This window comes from Apium graveolens, chromosome 11 (assembly GCF_009905375.1).
Source record: "Apium graveolens cultivar Ventura chromosome 11, ASM990537v1, whole genome shotgun sequence".
In the NCBI taxonomy this organism is placed as follows: domain Eukaryota; kingdom Viridiplantae; phylum Streptophyta; class Magnoliopsida; order Apiales; family Apiaceae; genus Apium; species Apium graveolens.
Genome location: NC_133657.1, coordinates 85,391,843 through 85,412,113, shown reverse-complemented (window position 1 = coordinate 85,412,113; position 20,271 = coordinate 85,391,843). Strand labels below are relative to the sequence as shown.

Sequence of the window (20,271 nt, the reverse complement as noted above, 5' to 3'; positions counted from 1 at the left end):
AAGGGTGAGCAACAAGCCCACCAAAATAATATGTATAATGATTTACAATATATGAGCATTCTCATAGTACTCATGAAAGTCTTGGTCAAGAAGAAATGAACCAAGTTTGATATCTTAATGCGATGAAGTCACAAAATATTCAGTATATATACATATATACTTTTCAAAATCTTGGAAGTCCTCTTCCATGCATAATATACACAGAGTTCCAGTTTATAACTGTATAAAACTATCGTTGCAAGGTGATCTCATATATCTAACCTTGTCTCAACGTTTTTCTGAAAATCTTTGACATGCATAAGATAATCATTTACTAGATATAAGTTTAAAAGATGAAGTTACAAGATACTCCAATATACTTATATCTTTTCCAAATACTACTTGAACTACCACCGTTCAAGTTATAATTAGTTCAAAAGTTCACCACATAGATGAGACTACACGATATTACTTGAATAGATTCAATCTTTAAAATATCATCAAAATAAAATGAAGTTATGAGATACTTCATTTGATGCAAACATCATTTTGAAAACTTGACCCTGCCAACACTCAACAATCGCCCAACTGTAGCCTTTCTATCGAAGTGCTCTGGGTAGTGTTGCAGAAATATCCAATTGGATGATGAACTCATTACGGGAGTTTGCCGCGCCAGGAAGACCACTTACGATGATCAGTCGTAGTAGTACAACCCCACCATTTTCTACATGTAGAGGAGAACCTGTCGGATTTACTTGTCAACCGAACACTGGACTCCTAAGGAATGGACCGTCTTAGCGGAACTTCCAGGCCATTTTGGGCCAATTAAATAACCAAAGATATACTTATACGAAAGTACTATCTTTATTTGAATCATCAAAGATAAGTTTGATTATCGACACCTTATTCTTTAATAAAATAAAGAATATATCTCAGCAAATAATCGGAGTCATAGATCCTCAAATGAATATTCAAATAATATTCAATAAATAAAATAAGCTGAGTCATAAGCCCTCGAATAAATATTCGAAATAATATTCAATAAATAAATAAGCTGAGTCATAAGCCCTCGAATGAATATTAGAAATAATATTCAATAAATAAATAAGCTGAGTCATAAGCCCTCGAATGAATATTCGAAATAATATTCATTAAATAATATAAAGTTATCGAATAAACCTTATTCGATTAATAGTTTTGAAAACTATAGCCATATATATATAAATATATATATATATATATATATAAAATCTACTCGGGATCCTCGACTCCCGGTTTTAGAAAATATTTTCACCTTTGGGTCCCTATACTAAGGGTATACACAACTACTGCTTATCTCTAGCATAGGTATTATGCAACTTTATAAGCAATTGAACCAACAGATATATAAATCAAGAATATGAAACATGCATGCATATATACCATATCACATGCTACAATATATCGCAAGAATTTGCTAATAATAAATATGCACTTATCGCAAGATCATGCATATACACATATACATCACAACAACAGTATAACGGGTAGAAAACTTGCCTGAGTGCTCCCGGATAGACTTAAGCTTAGAGTGGGTCCTGATAACCTATGAACAACAACATAAGTAGGAATTAGACCCCGGTCGCTTAAGAAACTAGACTTTAATCATTTAGAGTCCTAATGTTCGCTTTCGCGCTTAACGATTTACTTAAGTCACTCGAGTACCCCCGGCTCCACCATTTTTAATAAATTAACCATTACGAGTTTTAAGGCGATTCTTTCGCGAGCACCTTACCAACTGCCTAATCCACTTTACATAAATGATTCATACTCCAATTAGTCCTTTAAGGTCTTTAACCTATGTTTCAAAGTAAGGCGAGGGGTAATGGTTCGGTCGCAAAACGCCGTTACTTAAAACGGTCGTTTCTCCTAAACCGTACATCGGAATCAAACGAACTACATATTAAAACGAAGCTCGTAACATGAACTATCTAATAATGGCAATGGTCAAAACCTAGCAGGGAGTTCTCGGGTCCTAATGTTATGAACAAAAGCAGTCTAAAGTAAATCGGGCATTACGACGGCTATGTTTATGCAATTTCCCAATTTTATACCATTCCAAAACAACCACCAATCAATCCCAATTCATTCATACAACCAACATCCATCCAAAATACACTACAAAAGTCCCAACACCTCAAGTTCTTCCAATTTATGTTATTCTCATAATGAATTTAAACTATACTTAATTCCTTTAACAAATCAACAAGATTCAACATTCATTTCACTACCACTCCAACCCAAACTCTAAACAAACAAGCTTCATACTTCACATATACTATATCAATCATAACCATTCCTAAATCTCAAAACTAAAGCTAGGGTTTGGAGTTTATACCTTCTTGAAGCTTCTTAACACAACACAAGAGCTTTGAATGCCTAAAGAACCTTGATCCTTGCTTGTATAACCTTAACCTTTCATAAAATTCAAGAAAACTAAAGTTATTTCTTTGAAAGTTACTATTCACCATCTTCTTCCTTGAATTATTGGAAGAGATTGTGAAGAAATTTGAAGCTTAAACTCATGGAATGGCTATATCTATGCATAAGGAGTACTAGACAATTATCTTACCAATTAAGGAAGCTTGGAACTTGAACTTTGAAAATCTTCTTCTTGAAAATGGGAAAAAGCCGAGAGCAAGCTTGGAAGAAAAAGAGATTTTTGTGTTTTTTGCTTTGATTTGTTTTTGGTTGGTTGTTTTTGTTTAGATTTTGGTTAATTACCTTAATAACCTTATATTTGTGTGGTTATAAACCAACCACACCTCCTCCTTCCCTATGTCATGCTTGCATCACCTTATTGTGTCATCATCTCTTACTTGCCCTCTTCTCATTGGTTGGATGACCTCATCATCCCTAACCTCCTTGATTAACTTCCTAATTGTTTGCCTAATGACCGCTGATCTGTTATACGGTTCGCTTAACTTTCGTTCTCGTTTCTCGTTTGAGGGATCATACCCGGGATCTTATTACTTGGGTTTCCTTAACCTTTCTCAATACATTATATTCCTTTTATGATCCTCTCTTATAATCCTTTAATTTAAATCCTTTTTATCCTGTTACCTTATACTAAATTCTTTCCGTATCTAGTGGATTTCCGGGAAAAATCAAAATGTTCGGAATTGGATTCTGACGATCTTTACATACACTTATATACCATATAGAGCACTAATAAAATCTCAGAATATCAATAACAGAACCCCTACATAGTGTGGCATGAAAAGTTTTCTTATTTAGCATAATCTGCAAAATCACTATTCATAATGGTTTCAAAAATTTCCAAAAATTGGGGTTATTACAGCAAGGCAATGACAATTTGCCCAATTTGATTTTCCAAGGTCTTGATAGAAACATCTTGACTCTTGCACATAAGCTTCAACTCCTCTAATTCAGATTTTTCATTGGCTTGTTGTAGTTGGAGTTGTTGTCTTGGTGCATATTGCGGTTGCTGAAAACCAGGGGGTTGTACTGCTTAGCTGGATATTGCTGATAAGGTTGTTGAACTGTATTCTGAGTGTTGCTCCAGCTGAAATTAGGATGACTGCGGTTGTTGGGATAATAGGTGGCTGGCACTGGTTACTGCGTTCCCTAGAAGTTGCTCACAAACAGAGCTGATTCACTAGAAATTGCGCACTGATCAGTCTCGTGGGCTCCAGCACAAAGCTCACAAACACTAGTGATTTGATTAACTCCATAATTAGCCAAAGTGTCCACCTTCATCGTCAAAGCCTTAAGTTGGGCAGCGATAGCAGTTGCTGCGTCCAACTCCAGAATTCCTGCGAATTTTCCCTGAGTCAGCCTCTGGGAAGGATTCTGGTACTCATTAGCAACCATCGGTTCAATAAGTTCATAAGCTTCATCATAGCTTTTAGCCCACAAGGCTCCTCCTGATGCTGCATCAAGCATGGGTCTAGAAGTAGCACCCAATCCATTATAGAAACAGTTGATAATCATCCAATCAGGCATGCTATGGTGTGTGCACTCCCTTAGCATCTCCTTATATCGATCCCAAGCCTCACACAGAGATTCTACAGTTTGCTGAGCAAACTGAGTAAGAGCATTCCTGATTACAGCAGTCTTCGCCAAAGGGAATAATTTAATGAGAAACTTTTGCACAAGATCCTCCAAAGTGGTGATAGACCCTGATGGTAGAGAGAGTAACCAACACTTAGCTTTGTCCCTTAAAGAGAATGGGAAGATGCATAGCTTGATAGCATCTTCAGTCACATCCTTGAACTTGAAAGTATCGCAGATCTCGATAAAATTCCTTATATGCATATTGGGGTCTTCGGTAGGAGAACCCCCAAACTGAACTGAGTTATGTATCATCTGGATCGTGCTTGAATTGATCTCAAAAGTGTTAGCCCTAATGGCTGGTCTGATGATGCTTGACTGAATGTCATTAATCTTAGGCAGAGAATAATCCATCAAAGCCTTCGGATTTTCAGCTTGATCACCCATCTCTACTAAAGCTGGTTCTTCAACTTTATCTTCTTCTTTTACCTTCTTTTCTTCCTCAAAAACTTCCTTATGAACTACCAAAAGTTCTTCCTTGGCTTTATTTAGTGTTCTCTTACGAGTACGCGAATGCGTATGCATACACCCTCGCTAGAGTACCTGAAATAAAACAAGGAACAAATAAGTAACAATGTTCGAATCAATGAACTTTAACGACCACTGATGGAATGCACATAAACTATAAATTAACATTGCAGTCCCCGGCAGCGGCGCCAAAAACTAGTTAGTCGCTAAACACGCGCTAATATTACACGCAAGTATACGAGTTCACAAGTAGTATAGAATCTCTTCTAGTTCATTCCCACAGAGACTGTATTGGTTAACTAATTAATTCATGCACTTAAGCAACAATGTATGGTTATTATTCTATGCTAAGATGATGTTAGGAATATGTTGTGAACTTGATGATAAATTGAAATAACAAAACACCTTAGTAGATTTAACTTAGTGAATTTTGTAGCACTCGACAGATGATCAAATATAATCCTGACGGATGAACCTTACAGTCCCGACGGATGACCAATTGACATCCATTGAGTGAGTAGCTTATGTAATAAATAAGTATTGTAGCATATTTCTATAAACAACTTTGTATAGATTCTGTAGGAGCATATGAGTCATGTTGACTACTAGTGGATATGCAGAATAGGTTGATTAATTGTAAATATGAGATTTCTTGTAATTCTGTATAAGTGAAATGGAGTCAAGTGTCAAATAGCTACCCGACGGATGATCAACAAAGCCACTCGACGGATGACAAGCATGTACCCGACGGATGATCAAATTCAAATATCTGTTGATAGTGACAACACAGTCACATGCGTTGGGTGTTTGCAAAATGAATGTGGCAGCCTGTTAAGCAGGGATTTGAGAACAAAGAAGCATTACCATTTCCATGCTATTGTGAAGATATTCAAAGATGCTGGAATAGAGTAGTGAAGCAGCATGGAGTTAGACTAGATATGTTTTGTTTTATTATCTTGTCTTATTCTCATGTAAACTTGGTGATATATAAACTAAGTGTATCTAGTAGAACAATTAACTAAGCACACACATTTCAGATAAACGTTTTCAAGCTGTATTCTGTAGCATTTCTCTGTAAGTTTAGTTGTTCAAACTTGTAAGCAGCTGTGAGCTATTCAAGCTTCACAGGGTTCTCATTGGATATATATATATATCTTTGGTGGATACTTTCAAATCCACCATAAAGTTTTAAAAACTTGTGTTTTTATTACTTTGTGTTTGATTCACTTAACTCAGACATTCCGCACCCTGCAAATCAAACACTTATATATTTATCAAGGAAGAACTGTTTTAGAATCTTGAAAAAGTATCCAGAATTACATTCAACCACCCTTATGTAATTCTTGTTGTATTGTTAGGGAATAACAATTGGTATCAGAGCAAGCTCTTGAAGTACAAAGAGTATAAAGATCACAATAAACAGCAAGATGAACAAGAAGGATGTTGGAGTTAAAATTCCTTTTCAGGACAAAAATAATTATCACCACTGGAAGGTGAAGATACACCTACGTCTTCTTTCCCAAGATGAGGCCTATGTGGATTTCCTTGAGAGAAGTCTTCATGTACCAATGGGAGCTGCAACTGGCAATGAGCCATCTGTTCCAAAACCAAGGCATGAATGGCCAGACCCTGATGTTGAGCAAGTCAGGAAAGATAAGAAGGCCATGAATATACTGTTCAATGGAGTTGATGGTGATATGTTTGATAACATCATTAACTGCAAAACAGCCAAAGAGGTTTGGGACACAATCTAGATTATCTGTGATGGTACTGAGCAAGTAAGGGAGAATAAGATGCAGCTGCTAATTCAGCAATATGAGCACTTCCACTGTGAAGATAGTGAGTCTCTCACTGATATATTTAGTAGATTTCAAAAGCTACTAAATGCTCTCAAGTTGCATGGAAAAGTATATCAAACAAAAGACTCTAACCTCAAGTTCCTGAGATCTCTTCCAAAGGAATGGAAACCAATGACAGTCTCATTGAGAAATTCAAAGGATTACAAGGAGTTCACCTTGGAGAGACTGTATGGCATCCTGAAAACATATGAGCTTGAAATAGAGCAAGATGAGAGGATGGAGAAAGGAAGGAAGAAAGGAGGGTCCATAACACTGGTTGCTGAGTTAGAGAAAGAGAAAAAGATGAAAATAGAAGCTGTTGAGTCTACATCAAAGGTCTGTAAAGGCAAAGGTAAAGGGATGGTAGCTGAAAATGAAGATCATTTGAGCCAAGATGACATGGATGATATTAATGAACATCTAGCATTCCTATCCAGAAGATTTTTCAAGCTCAAATTCAAAAAGAATTTTGGAGCAGCCAAGCCAAGTAGAAACATGGTCGATAAATCCAAATTCAAATGTTTCAAATATGGCTTGGCAGGGCATTTTGTAATTGAATATAGATAGTCTGATTCTAGCAAGAAGAAGTTTGAGCCTGTTGATTATAAACAGAAATACTTTGAGTTTCTCAAACAAAAGGAAAGGGCTTTCATCACACAGGAGAATGACTGGGCTGCAGATGGTTTGGATGAAGATGAAGAAACAAACTATGTCAATCTAGCCCTGATGGCCAAGTCTGATGAAACAGAAACAAGTTCTTCAAGTAATCAGGTAATCACCACTAACCTAGCACATTTATCTAAAGCTGAGTGTAATGATGCAATCAATGACATGTCCACAGAATTATATCGCTTGCGTGTTACACTTAAGTCCCTCACTAAGGAAAATGCTAAAATTAAAGAAAACAATTTGTTTTTAAGTGAGAGGAATAATGTGCTAGAGTCTCAGTTTATTAAATTTGAAAAACTGAGAATTGAATGTAAGATTGCTAAGGATGAATTAACTGAGTCCTTGAAAAAAGAAGAGATTTTAAAGAGGCAGCTTGAACGAGAACATGAAGTGATTAAAGCATGGAAATCATCCAGAGATGTCCATGCTCAAATCACTAAAGTTCAAGGTATTGAGTCCTTTTGTGATGCAGCCTGGAAGAAGAGTAATGAGAAGCTAGAATCCAATTTGGTTGAAGGATTGTTGACAGATGTGGACTCAACGGATGATGAAAATCATCCGTCGGATAATCAAAAGGATTATCCGTCGAGTGACAAAGAGCCACATCCGTCGATTGTGAGTAAACCTGTGAGCAAAGCTAAGCTTGCCAAGTTGAATGAGAAATATGGATCAGTTTCCAAAAACTTTGTTCCATGAGAATCAAGTCAAGTGAAGAAGGAGAAGAAAGTTAATGTTGGTCATCTGTCCATCAAGCAATTAAATGACAGATTGGAAAAGATTGAGGTTAAAGCAAAAGCTAAAAAGAAAAACAATAGAAATGGGAAAGTAGAAATTAACAAGCATAACAACTACACACCTGATAAATATGCACCAAGAAAAATCTGTGTTAAGTGTGGTAGTTTTAATCACCTGTCTGTTAATTGCAAACTTGCCATACCTACTCATATGTATGTACTTCCCTCTTTTCCCAACATGTGATATGCCTACCATGCCTATGAATGCCATGTCTACTCAGAATATGAATGCACAATTTGCTAATATTCCATTTGTACTTAATCCTTATTATGCTGTATTTAGTATGCTACAAATGCCATTTAGCATGCCTTATTGGAATAACATATTTTCAAATAGCATTACTTTTCCTGATAATCAAAATGTGCATGATAATTCTGTTTTAATGACTGGTTTCAAAGGTCAAACTCAAATGACTGAGGATGAATCAGAAATTCCCAAGTCAAATTAGATCAAACCTAATAAACCAAAGAAGAAAGCTACCAAGGCAGGACCCAAGGAAACTTGGGTACCAAAATCAACTTGATTTGATTTTGATGTGTACAGGGAAATAGAAAGAATCTTTGGTATCTGGATAGTGGTTGCTCAAGGCACATGACTGGAGATTCTACCTTACTCACTGAGTTCAAGGAAAGATCTGGCACAAGTATTACTTTTAGAGATGACAACAAAGGTTATACTGTGGGATATGGCTTGATTTCAAAAGATAATGTCATCATTGAAGAGGTTGCCCTAGTGGATGGTCTCAAGCAAAATTTGTTGAGTATCAGCCAGCTTTGTGATAAGGGCAATTCAGTAACCTTCAATTCAGAAGCCTGTGTTGTGACAAATAAAAGAAGCAACAAAGTGGTTTCATTGGAGTGAGAAAAGGAAATGTGTATCAAGCTGACTTCAACTCATCAAATGCAGAATCTGTTACTTGTCTTCTAAGTAAAGCAAGTCAAGATGAAAGTTGGCTGTGGCACAAGAAGCTGTCCCATCTAAACTTCAAGACCATGAATGATCTTGTCAAGAAAGAACTAGTAAGAGGTATTCCTTAAGTGGAGTTTACTAAGGATGGATTGTGTGATGCCTGCTAGAAAGGAAAGCAGATCAAAGCATCATTCAGAAAGAAGCTTGATTCAATAATTTAAGAACCTTTGCAATTGTTACACGTGGATTTATTTGGACTAGTCAATATGTTGTCCATCTCAAGGAAAAGATTTTGCCTAGAAATTGTTGATGATTTCTCAAAGTTCTCTTGGACATATTTCCTAAAATCTAAAGATGAAGCTAGTGAAATCATCATCAATCACATAAGGCAAGTCAACAATCATCCCGATTTTAAAGTAAGAAGAATCAAGAATGACAATGGAACTGAGTTCAAGAATTCTGTGATGAGATCATTTTGTGAAGAAAATGGGATTATGCATGAGTTTTCTGCAACAAGAACTCCACAACAAAATAGAGTAGTGGAAAGAAAGAACAGATGTCTTATTGAAACTACAAGGACAATGCTTGAAGAATCAAAGTTACCAACATATTTTTGGGCTGAAGCTGTGAATACTGCCTGCTACACTCAAAATATTTCTTTGGTTAATCAAGCAAAGTGCATGACACCCTACCAATTGTTCAAGAATAGGAAGTCAACTCTAAATTTTCTTCATGTCTTTGGCTGCAAATGTTATATCTTAAGGAATCAAACTGATCAACATGGAAAGTTTGATGCTAAAGCAGATGAAGGAATTTTTGTTGGATATGCTGTGGGAAAGGCATACAGAGTCTACAATCTAAGAACCAACATTGTTATGGAATCAATACATGTTGTGTTTGATGATAAAAAGATTGAAGGACTGCAAGATGGAGATTTCCATGAAAGCCTCACGTTTGATAATGTGGAGATGGTTAGTGATGACAGTGATGATAAAAGTGATCAAGAAATAGTGAATAAGGATAATGCAGAAAAATCTACAACCAATGGAGCACATAATTCAATATCTGTCGAGTTACAAAATGCTTCATCTGTCGAAAGACAATATGCCTTATCCGTCGGGAGACAATCAACATCATCCGTCGGGACACAAAGTTTTTTCATCCGTCAGAATATTATTTTTTAATAAAAATCAATTACTTTTCTGGGTTATTTTATAACCCGATGGATAATTGATTTATCCTCATCCGTCGAATTGTCTCAATCTTAGCCGTTAAAACTCTGAACATTATCCATCGAGTATACTTACAGTTTGTAAGCATGACACAACAGATAAGTGACATAATTTTTACAGTTTATTTTTTTTAAACGGCTATTTTGGGCTATTTTGATTGGTCACTTTTTTTCATTTTATTATTTTTGACAATTTATTTCTAAGATAGTATAAAAGCAGAATTCATTTTTATTCTACTCTTTTATCATTCTCAAGAATCAATTGCTCTAACTTCTTTCTTCCTCAAAAGCAAATTCTCTCTCTGCAAATCTTTAAGCAATGGCACCTGTAGTAAAAATCATGTCTCAAACTGGATATATCTATGAAAAGAACAACTTCACAGCTCTAGTGAACAAGGAGATTCAACAGTCTGGAGATTATCACAAAATGATGGATTTTGTAAAAGGCTGTAAACTCAACTATGCGATGCTGGAATCTCCCATAATCGACTGTGTGGTTGTAGAAGAGATATGGACATCTTCTGTGTACAACTCAACTGATAAGACTATAACTTTCACTCTCAAAGGTAAACAGTTTTGCATTAATAGTGACATTGTCAAAGCATGCTTTAAAATTCCTGATAATACTTCTACTGTTCCACACACAGACACTGATATAGTTAACATGCTAAATTCCATGGGCTATGCACTTTCTACTTCTAAATTAAGTGAAATTAGAAGGTTAGGTCTTAGAAATGAATGAAGCTTTTTATGTGATGTGGTAACTAAGGCATTTCTGGTAAGATTTGTAACTTTGATTCTGTTAACATTTCCATGCTTAACATGCTTTATATGCTAGTTACTGATAAGTACTTTAACTTCAGTGATTTAATCATATTTGAGTTAGGTTTTAAGTTAGGAGAACTCAATAAGAGAGGTAAAAGTGTCTATTATGCTAGATTCTTTATGATGCTTGCTAACCATCTTATTGAGGACATTATAATTGAGAACCCAACCAACAAGCTGAATTATTGGGTTCAAGAAATAAGAATTATTGCAGATCTTAATAGAGCAAATCACCACAAAGAGGTGCCCTTATTCTATTTTCCAGTAATGGAGGGACCTCAGGTAAGTGAGGTAAGTATTACTGTCTCCACTCTTCCAACCTCACACATTTCTTTGCCTTCTAGTGTAGCTATGACATCTGTGTTAATGACCCAACAGATGCCTACCCAAGCTACCAAACCAATAATTTAAAAATCCAGAGCTAAGAAATCCCCCTCTGGTTTCTCTCAAAAGAAACCAGTTGCAAAATCTACTAAACACAAAGAGGGGAGTGTGAAGGTGAGTAAGCAAGGTGAGGGACATGATGAAAATTAAAGAAACCCTAAGGATAAGGATGGTGAGATGAGTGTACCTAAGCCTAGTCACACCACAGTTTCCCAACAAATTATGGTTGTTAATAAGGAAATTAGCTCATTTCTAGTTTCATCCTCCCAAAAGGATGTTACTATTGAAAAAGCTCCCAACCAGAAGCACATGCCAATAGGGTAGGGACACTAGTTCACCACAAACTTATGCTAGAAAGAAAAGATCAAAAACCCTTGGGGATGCACAGGGAACATAAAAAGTGCAAACTGGTGCTAAAGACATAGACACTGCACCTTCTCAAAGTCAGATTTATGTGGCTCCAATAAATATGGAGTCATAGCCAAAATCCTTAACAATTGAAGCACCTGAAACACCAAATTCACCCACATACTCACTGGATGTTGACATGATCAATACATCACTTCCGAATTCTCCATCTTTAACTCTCTTGGAGAATCCAAAAATCCAAGCAAGTGAGCATCATCTTTTGGATGATTTGTTGGCTCACTTGCCATTTCTTTCTGAGTCTGTTGAGACATCTGTGCCCAAATTTTCATCAATCTACAGAGAGTCTACAATAGTCTCCACTCCAAACTCATTCATTTCTTCTATCCCGATGGATATTCATCATCCGTCGAGTAGTGATTGTATCCCGACGGATAAGCCTAACTGCAGTCATCTGTCGGATAGATATACTACTGTCCCGATGGATATTCATCATCTGTCGGGATCTCTGCACAACTTCAAATTTCTTCAATTCTTACAAGTATAGAAGACTTAGTGGTAGTACAATCACTCTTATGACTGAGGGAAGGGAGTGAATTGAGTAAAAGTCTGGGTTGCTCCCAGGAAAAAGGAGAGAAAATAAGTAAGCAAATGCAGACCATTTCTTCAGGTCTGGAAAAAGTAAGTGAGAGGAGTCCCACCTTAGATGGTGAAGGTGAGGGTGTGAGGGTGGGAAGCCAAGGGGAGCCCTTGATGTAAGAACAGAGAGATCATGAGAGAAATACAGGTACAGGAGAAATAAGGGTGAACATCATTATTAGTGAGTCAATGAATGTCAATGAAGCAAACACAGAGGGACTATCTCAGCATAGTCAAGTTGTTATAAATTCCACCTCTTTGGATGCTGAGACATTTACTCATCCTGTTCCAGCATATCAACTTTTGGCTGGACAGGGCAATGAAAATGCAGAGAGGATGCTAAATTTGGTACAAACCACTCAATCCATGCAAAGAGCTAAGGATGCCATCACAACTATGCCTTCTACAGCTGGTGATGACATAGATTATGAGGCTGGTGGGTCAGAAGAATTCTTTGGTGATAAGAGTGATGATAGTGAAGAGGAGTCACTGGACATAGGGGGAGAAGTAGGCCCTAGTTCCAGATCTGGTATGCCAGCTTGGACATTTTCAAAGAAATGTGATGAACATTATTTCAAGACCACCCTCATACAACTCATCAGTCAGACACAATCTGCTCATCAATTAACAACAAATACCAGCACCAAGAAGCTAGTACAAGCACACCTTGCTTCTCTTCAGTTACAACAAATCCAAGGCTTTCAACACAGTCAGAATGTCACTTCTATCAAAAATGAGGTTGATCAAATGAAGAAGGACAATTCTGAAAGATTGGATGCTAAACTTCCAGAAGCAACAATGATTGATATTAAGAGACAACTAAGGAAGAACTCTGATCTTGCTACTCAAGTGGATTCCTTGGATAAAAAGATGATTGCTATGGAAGCTTCTTTAACAGCTATTCATCTACATCAAGCACAATAAACAGACTTGCTTCAAAAGCTAGTGGCAGCACAAACCTCTTCCTCTACCCAACTTGCTGATAACAAAAAGGGGGAGAAAGAAGGCGCTATTGTCCCAATCAGTCAAGAGGGATCAAGGAGTGAGGGGGAGTAGAAAGTGCTAAACATACAAGTAAGCAAAACAATTATGCCAGCAATTGTCTACACAAAGCCATCTGCTATAGATAACATTGACCTTATCAATCAAGCAGCAGCCAAACTGAAAGCAGTAACTGAGAAGAAGCTAGTGAGCCCATCAGATTGGAAGAAAATTGATGATGACATTCAAAGGAAATTTGGTCCAATTCAGAAGCCAGACAAAACATTCATTCATCACTCTCAAGTCAAGAACATTTCTGTGAATGAAATGAGTATGAATTATCTGGAAAAAGGCCAAACATCTTGTATCAAATCTCTAAAGGCAAATCTGATCATGAAGCCTAAAAGGAACTACTCAAAGTTCTCAGATAAAAATCCTTTGGATACTATGTATGAGACACCTAGTCCAGATAAGAAGAAACTGTTGGCTAGGTCAATTGCATTTTACAAAGATCCAGCTGATTCAACACTGAAAAGAAGAATTGCCAAAGTTTACAGAAATGGTAAAGAAATCTGTGTGGTAGCTGGACACCCCCAGTTTGTAGAAGCTAAAAAGGAGGAGAAAGAAAGAATCAGGAAAGAAAAGAAGCAAGCTACCTTAGATGCTAAGAAGCTCAAACAAAAGAAGGAGCAAGCTGCTATCTTTGCCAAGCTTCAAGCTGTGAAAACCACAAAAGAAATTTCTACACAACCATCTGTAATTGCTGAACCTCAAGATCAGAAAGTGCAAGATGCACCTCAACAGATAAAGAAACCAAGGTACAAGCAAAGAATTAAGAAGAAATTTGACTTCAATGATGAGGAAATGGAAGACTATTTTCCTAAAAAGTCTACTACTACAACTTAGACATCCATGCCCTCTGTGGTACATGAGGAATTCAAGGTAGATCCATTCAAGAAATTTCATGGTGAACCTATCATTCCAAAGGATAAGCCAATAGACTGGGATAGTCTACCAATTCCTGAATTAAATCTACCTCTATTTAAGAAGCCAAGGAAAACAAAGATTAGAGCAATCAAGAAAGTGAAGCCTGTGACTCTCAGAACTAAGACACTAGCCAAAGTTAAACCCAAAGTCAACAAGGGAGATCTCTTATCTATATGTGATATCAAGGAATTTTCTGATTTAAATCTCTATTTGGATGAACTGGAAGAAGTAAGAGGGATTGATGCTTACAGACATCTTCCTGAAAGGCTAGTGTTCAAGTACAAGAGAGGAAAAAAGATCACATGGCCACTTTACAGGATTCTTCAAGAAAGCCAATCTGTACTGATAAAGGTCTATTCATCCTTCAAGAAGAACTTTGGATTCAATATGACTGCAAGAAGACTAGTTCTAAAGAAGATTGAAGAGCTGAGGAGTAATAGAGCTAAAGATGCACTCCCAAAGACTTTAACTATTCCTTACAGAGGAAGTAGAGTGCATCTGAGGCCTTATTGGCTGATGGAATTCATGGATGATAAGGGAGTCAGAAGATTCTTCAGACTGGATGATCAACTGAGCATCTCTAGCAATGAGACTCTTTTGGAAATGCAAGGAATGTTGAATACATCTGAAACGGATGAGCTTGAATTCCAGAGACAACTCCAGAATTAAATAGAAGAGAACAATAGGAAGCTTGGGAAGAAATCCAGACAACCAAGGAAATAGATTTATCTACTCAGACTAGAGGAGCACCTTGATAATGATTGTGAGCAACTTCTTTGTATACTTTGCTTTATTCAATTCTCAGTAAATAAAGTAGCACTTATCAGTTTTTATCTACTACATTTTAATCTGTATATTAGATTGTTTTGTTATCATCAAGTTTCTCTTAATTTATGGCTACAATTCCAGTAGACATAAATTGAGGGAGATTGTTAGGTATATGTTGTGAACTTGATGATAAATTGAAATAACAAAACCCCTTAGTAGATTTAACTTAGTGAATTTTGTAGCACTCGACGGATGATCAAATATAGTCCCGACGGATGAACCTTACAGTTCCGACGGATGACCAATTGACATCCATCGAGTGAGTAGCTTATGTAACAAATAAGTATTGTAGCACATTTCTGCAAACAACTTTGTGTAGATTCTATAGGAGCATATGAGTCATGTTGACTACTAGTGGATATGCATAATAGGTTGATTAATTATAAATATGAGATGTCTTGTAATTCTGTATAAGTAAAATGGAGTCAAGTGTCAAATAGCTACCCGACGGATGATCAACAAAACCACTCGACATATGACAAGCATGTACCCGATGGATGATCAAATTCAAATATCTGTTGACAGTGACAACACAGTCACATGCGTTGGGTGTTTGTAAAAGGAATGTGGCAGCCTGTTAAGCAGGGATTTGAGAACAAAAAAGCATTACCATTTCCATGCTATTGTAAAGATATTCAAAGATGCTGGAATAGAGTAGTGAAACAGCATAGAGTTAGACTAGATATGTTTTATTTTATTATCTTGTCCTATTATCATGTAAACTTGGTGATATATAAACCAAGTGTAGCTAGTCAAACAATTAACTTAGCACACATATTTCAGAGAAACATTTTCAAGCTGTATTCTGTAGCAATTTTCTGTAAGTTTAGTTGTTCAAACTTGTAAGCATCTGTGAGGTATTCAAGCGTTACAGGGTTCTCATTCGATATATATATATATATATATATATATATATATATATATATATATATATATATATATCTGGTGGATACTTTCAAATCCATCAGAAAGTTTTAAAAGCTTGTGTTTTTATTACTTTGTGTTTGATTCACTTAACTCATACATTCCGCACCCTGCAAATCAAACACTTATATATTTATTAAGGAAGAACTGTTTTAGAATCTTGAAAAAGTAGCCAGAATTACATTCAACCCCCTTCTGTAATTCTTATTTTATTGTTAGGGAATAATAGACGATAACAAATTGAGGTTGTTTTTAACTAAAGAATTATGCTAGCTATTATAACTACGAGATTAAGATTGACGAAATTAATATATATGAAAAACATGAGATTCTAACTTCATTAAATAGCCTTATTGTTCTCAACCTTAACATGCAATGGTGATGACACTAATCGGACAACACGAAACTGATAAACGTCAACTTTCGTTGCACGAGTACCATACTACCAGACATCCACAAAAGAGATAGAAGCTGAATAGACACCAATTATATTGAGACCCTATATGTCTATAGAATTTGACAACATAACGGTTTAAGCACAAGTTATCTATCTTGATTACACAGGGCAAGTAAGATGGGTAAAATTATCTATGAATCATGCATAACAATAACACATGAACCTAAGCTAGCATGGCAAGTTCTAAATCCTTAAATTCATTGTCGCTTCATTAAGAATTAACACACTATCTTATAAGTTCGCGATGCTCATAAGATGAATACGCACAACCAATACTAGGATATCGATCAATCACCACATACTAAGGTATCAAAACAATTAAACTAAATAAATCTATAAATAAATCCGCTAGAACCCCACGATAACGATTAGCCCATGATCAGACTCATCATCAACGTGGGTTCCGATGAAAGCATGGTATAACAAATGTAGTCTTTATAACGAATAAATAAAACCAAGTACAAAACAAGAGTAAGGTTCACAAGTAAGAAAACTAGCATCCAAATACAACTTAAAACAAAGATTCACGAGTAAAAACAAGATCTTCTTCGCCTTCATTGAATTGTGCTAAGAACGGTCTTCTTACGGCTCTCTTTGCGCTCTGGTATGTCTCATTTTTCTTGATTTATTATTAAAAATGACCTTATTTGAATATATATAGAAACCCTTTGCAATCTGGAAGTCTCCCCACTTAGAATTGAATTAGAATCAGGACTCTTTAATTTTGCACCGGCGCGGCCGCGCGCTATCACAGCGCGGGCACGCCGTCCTTCTGGGAAAAACTCAGATTTCATATTTTTCCTTGCTGCTTCGATCCGGCTTTTCATGACCTTATATTCCAACACCACCTTGACACCAAATTAGCACAAAAACAATGCTAATTCACCTGATTCACAGATTAATGTCTGAAATGCAAAAAAACTAGAAAACACATTAAAACACTTAACAACTTGAGTACAAAGGCATCAATTCAAAGCTTATTAGAGCATTATAAAGTGTCATAAATGCCACTCAACATCTACACCAAGGCATTTGAAGAATAAAGCAAGCTGTGGCATAAAAAGTTTTCTCACTTAAATTATAAGGCAATCAATACTCTAGTAAAAAAGGAGTTAGTGAGAGACATGCCAAATCTGGAGTTTGCTCAAAATAAGGTCTGTGAGTCTTGTCAAAAAGCAAAAATGAAGAAATCAAGTCACAAGAGTAAAACTGTGAATTCTAAAAGTGCACCTTTATAACTTATTCACATGGACTTATTTGGACCAGTAAATGTCTTATCAATTTCAAGGAAGAAATATGCACTTGTAATGGTGGATGACTACTCAAGATACACATGGGTAGAATTTATACATTCTAAGGATGAGACTCCACACATCGTAGTTGAACACATCAAGAAGATTGAGAAGCAGGCCGAAGATCGAGAATGTGAGAAAAGATTGAGGAGTGACAATGGAACAGAATTCAGAAATGCAATCTTAACTGATTTCTTTAAAGACAAGGGCATTGTTCAAGAATTCTCAGCTGCTAGAATACCTCAACAAAATGGGGTAGTTGAGAGAAATAATAGAACACTAGTAGAGGGTGCTAGAACAATGCTACATGATGCCAAATTACCAACAAGTTTTTGGGTAGAAGCTGTCAACACTGCATGTTATACTCAAAATAGATATCTCATTAACAAGAATCTTGGCAAATCATCCTACTCAATCTTATCTAAACGGAAGCCTACTGTGAAGCATCTTCATGTGTTTGGAAGCAAGTGTTATATTTTGAAAGAAAACTATGAATATGTGGACAAATTTGACTCTAAAGTTTTTGAAGTAATTTTTCTGGAATATTCATTGGAGAGAACTGCCTACAAAGTATATGTATTTGAATAAAAGAAAATTATGTAAAGCACAAATGTAACTTTTAATGATGACAAGTGTCCAGGCTTGGAATTTTTTGATGAAAATGAAGCTGAGGCCCTGAAATTTGAAAATCTCAACATTGATAGTGATTCTGAGGATGAAGTTGAAGTCAACATAAATCACAGAATGGATGAAGAGTCAATTGAACAAGTGAACCATGAAATGGAAGCTCATCTCAAACACCTGAATTTGATAGCATAAACTCAAGGGGGAAAGAGGAAAAGGTTTTGCAAGTCATGCCAATGGTGAAGAAAATATAGAAAACTCAAGTCAACAAACTCACACCAGGAAATGGGATATGAGTCATACAAGAGAAGCAAATATTGGCGATCCAACTATTGGAGTGAGGACTAGAAGTGCAACTATAAATGAATGTCTTCATGCACATTTTCTTTCACAAGTTGAGCCTAAGAAAACAGAGGAAACTCTACTTGATCTTGATTGGATATCTGCTATGCAAGAGGAGCTAAATCAGTTTAAAAGAAACAAAGTTTGGGAGTTGGTTCCTGCACCAAAGAACAAAAGTGTAATGGGAACAAAGTGGGTGTTCGGGAACAAAATGGATGAAAATAGAATTGTCACCAGAAATAAAGTAAGGTTGGTTACAAAAGGCTACTCACAGGAGGAAGGAATTGATTATGATGAAACTTTTGCTCTAATTACAAGACTTGAAGCAATAAGGATCTTTCTTGCATTTGTTGCACACTCAAATTTCATGGTGTATCAAATGGATGTAAATAGTGCATTCCTTATGGATTAAATCAAGCACCTAGAGCATGGTATGACACACTGTCAGAATATTTGCTCAAACATGGATTTACTAGAGGAACAATAAACAAGACTCTCTTCCACAAGCAACATGGTGGTGATATGTTCCTACTTCAGATCTATGTGGATGATATTATTTTTGGTTCTACTAATGAAAATCTATGTCAAAGATTCTCAAAGCTCATGCAGAGTGAATATGAAATGAGCATGATGGGAGAGTTACGTTACTTTCTTGGACTTCAAGTCTGTCAAAGAAGTGATGGAATCTTCATCAGCCAAACTAAGTATATTGAAGATCTATTGAAGAAGTTTGGTATGGTTAATTGTTCACCTGCATCTACACCTATGTCTACAGCTACTAAGTTGGATGAAGAGAAGAAAGGGAAAAGTGTAGACATTTCAGGTTATAGAGGAATGATTGGATCTTTGCTGTATTTAACTGCTAGTAGACCAGACATTATGTTTGTAATATGTCTGTGTGCAAGATTTCAAGACAATCCAAAGGAATCACATTTGATGGTTGTGAAGAGAATTTTCAGATACTTAAAGGGGACTCAAAACTTGGGACTATGGTATCCTAAGAGAACATGATTTAAAGCTGTTGGATACACAAGTGCAGATTTTGCTGGATACAGGATTGACATAAAGAACACTAGTGGAAGCTGTCAGTTTCTTGGACAAAGACTTGTATCCTGGTATAGAAAGAAACAATAATCTTTGTCAACTTCCACAGCTGAGGCTGAATACATAGCTGCTGGAAGTTGCTCTGCTCAAGTGCTTTGGATTAGAAATCAGCTAATTGATTATGGTCTAGTGTTACACAAAATTCCAATTATGTGTGACAATACTAGTGCTAAATCTATTGTGGCTAATCTAGTTAAACATTCTAGAACAAAGCACATTGATGTAAGGTACCACTTTATTAGAGAATATGCTGCAAATGGTACCATTGAGCTCATTTTTGTTCCAACAGAATAATAGTTAGCTGACATTTTTACTAAAACTTTGGATGAAGCAACTTTCACTAGACTTGTAGGTGAAATTGGTATGCTAAATTCCTCATCCTAAATCAAAATTAATTTGATTTAATTGGAAATTAACTATAATATGAGTTATAAATATTTCAGAAATCTCTCTATATTTATTTTTCAAAATTCAAATTTAGCTTGGAATTTTTCAATTCTAAGTAAACTCTCTAAA

At 36.1% G+C, this 20,271-nt stretch overlaps 1 non-coding gene across 1 annotated transcript; it reads left to right on the top strand.

The window, feature by feature from the left end:
* Positions 1 to 3,982: 3,982 nt before the first annotated feature.
* Positions 3,983 to 4,089, top strand: LOC141699558 (small nucleolar RNA R71). The gene has a single exon (XR_012566008.1). It is a non-coding gene; the product is annotated as a small nucleolar RNA R71 (small nucleolar RNA).
* Positions 4,090 to 20,271: the final 16,182 nt, after the last annotated feature.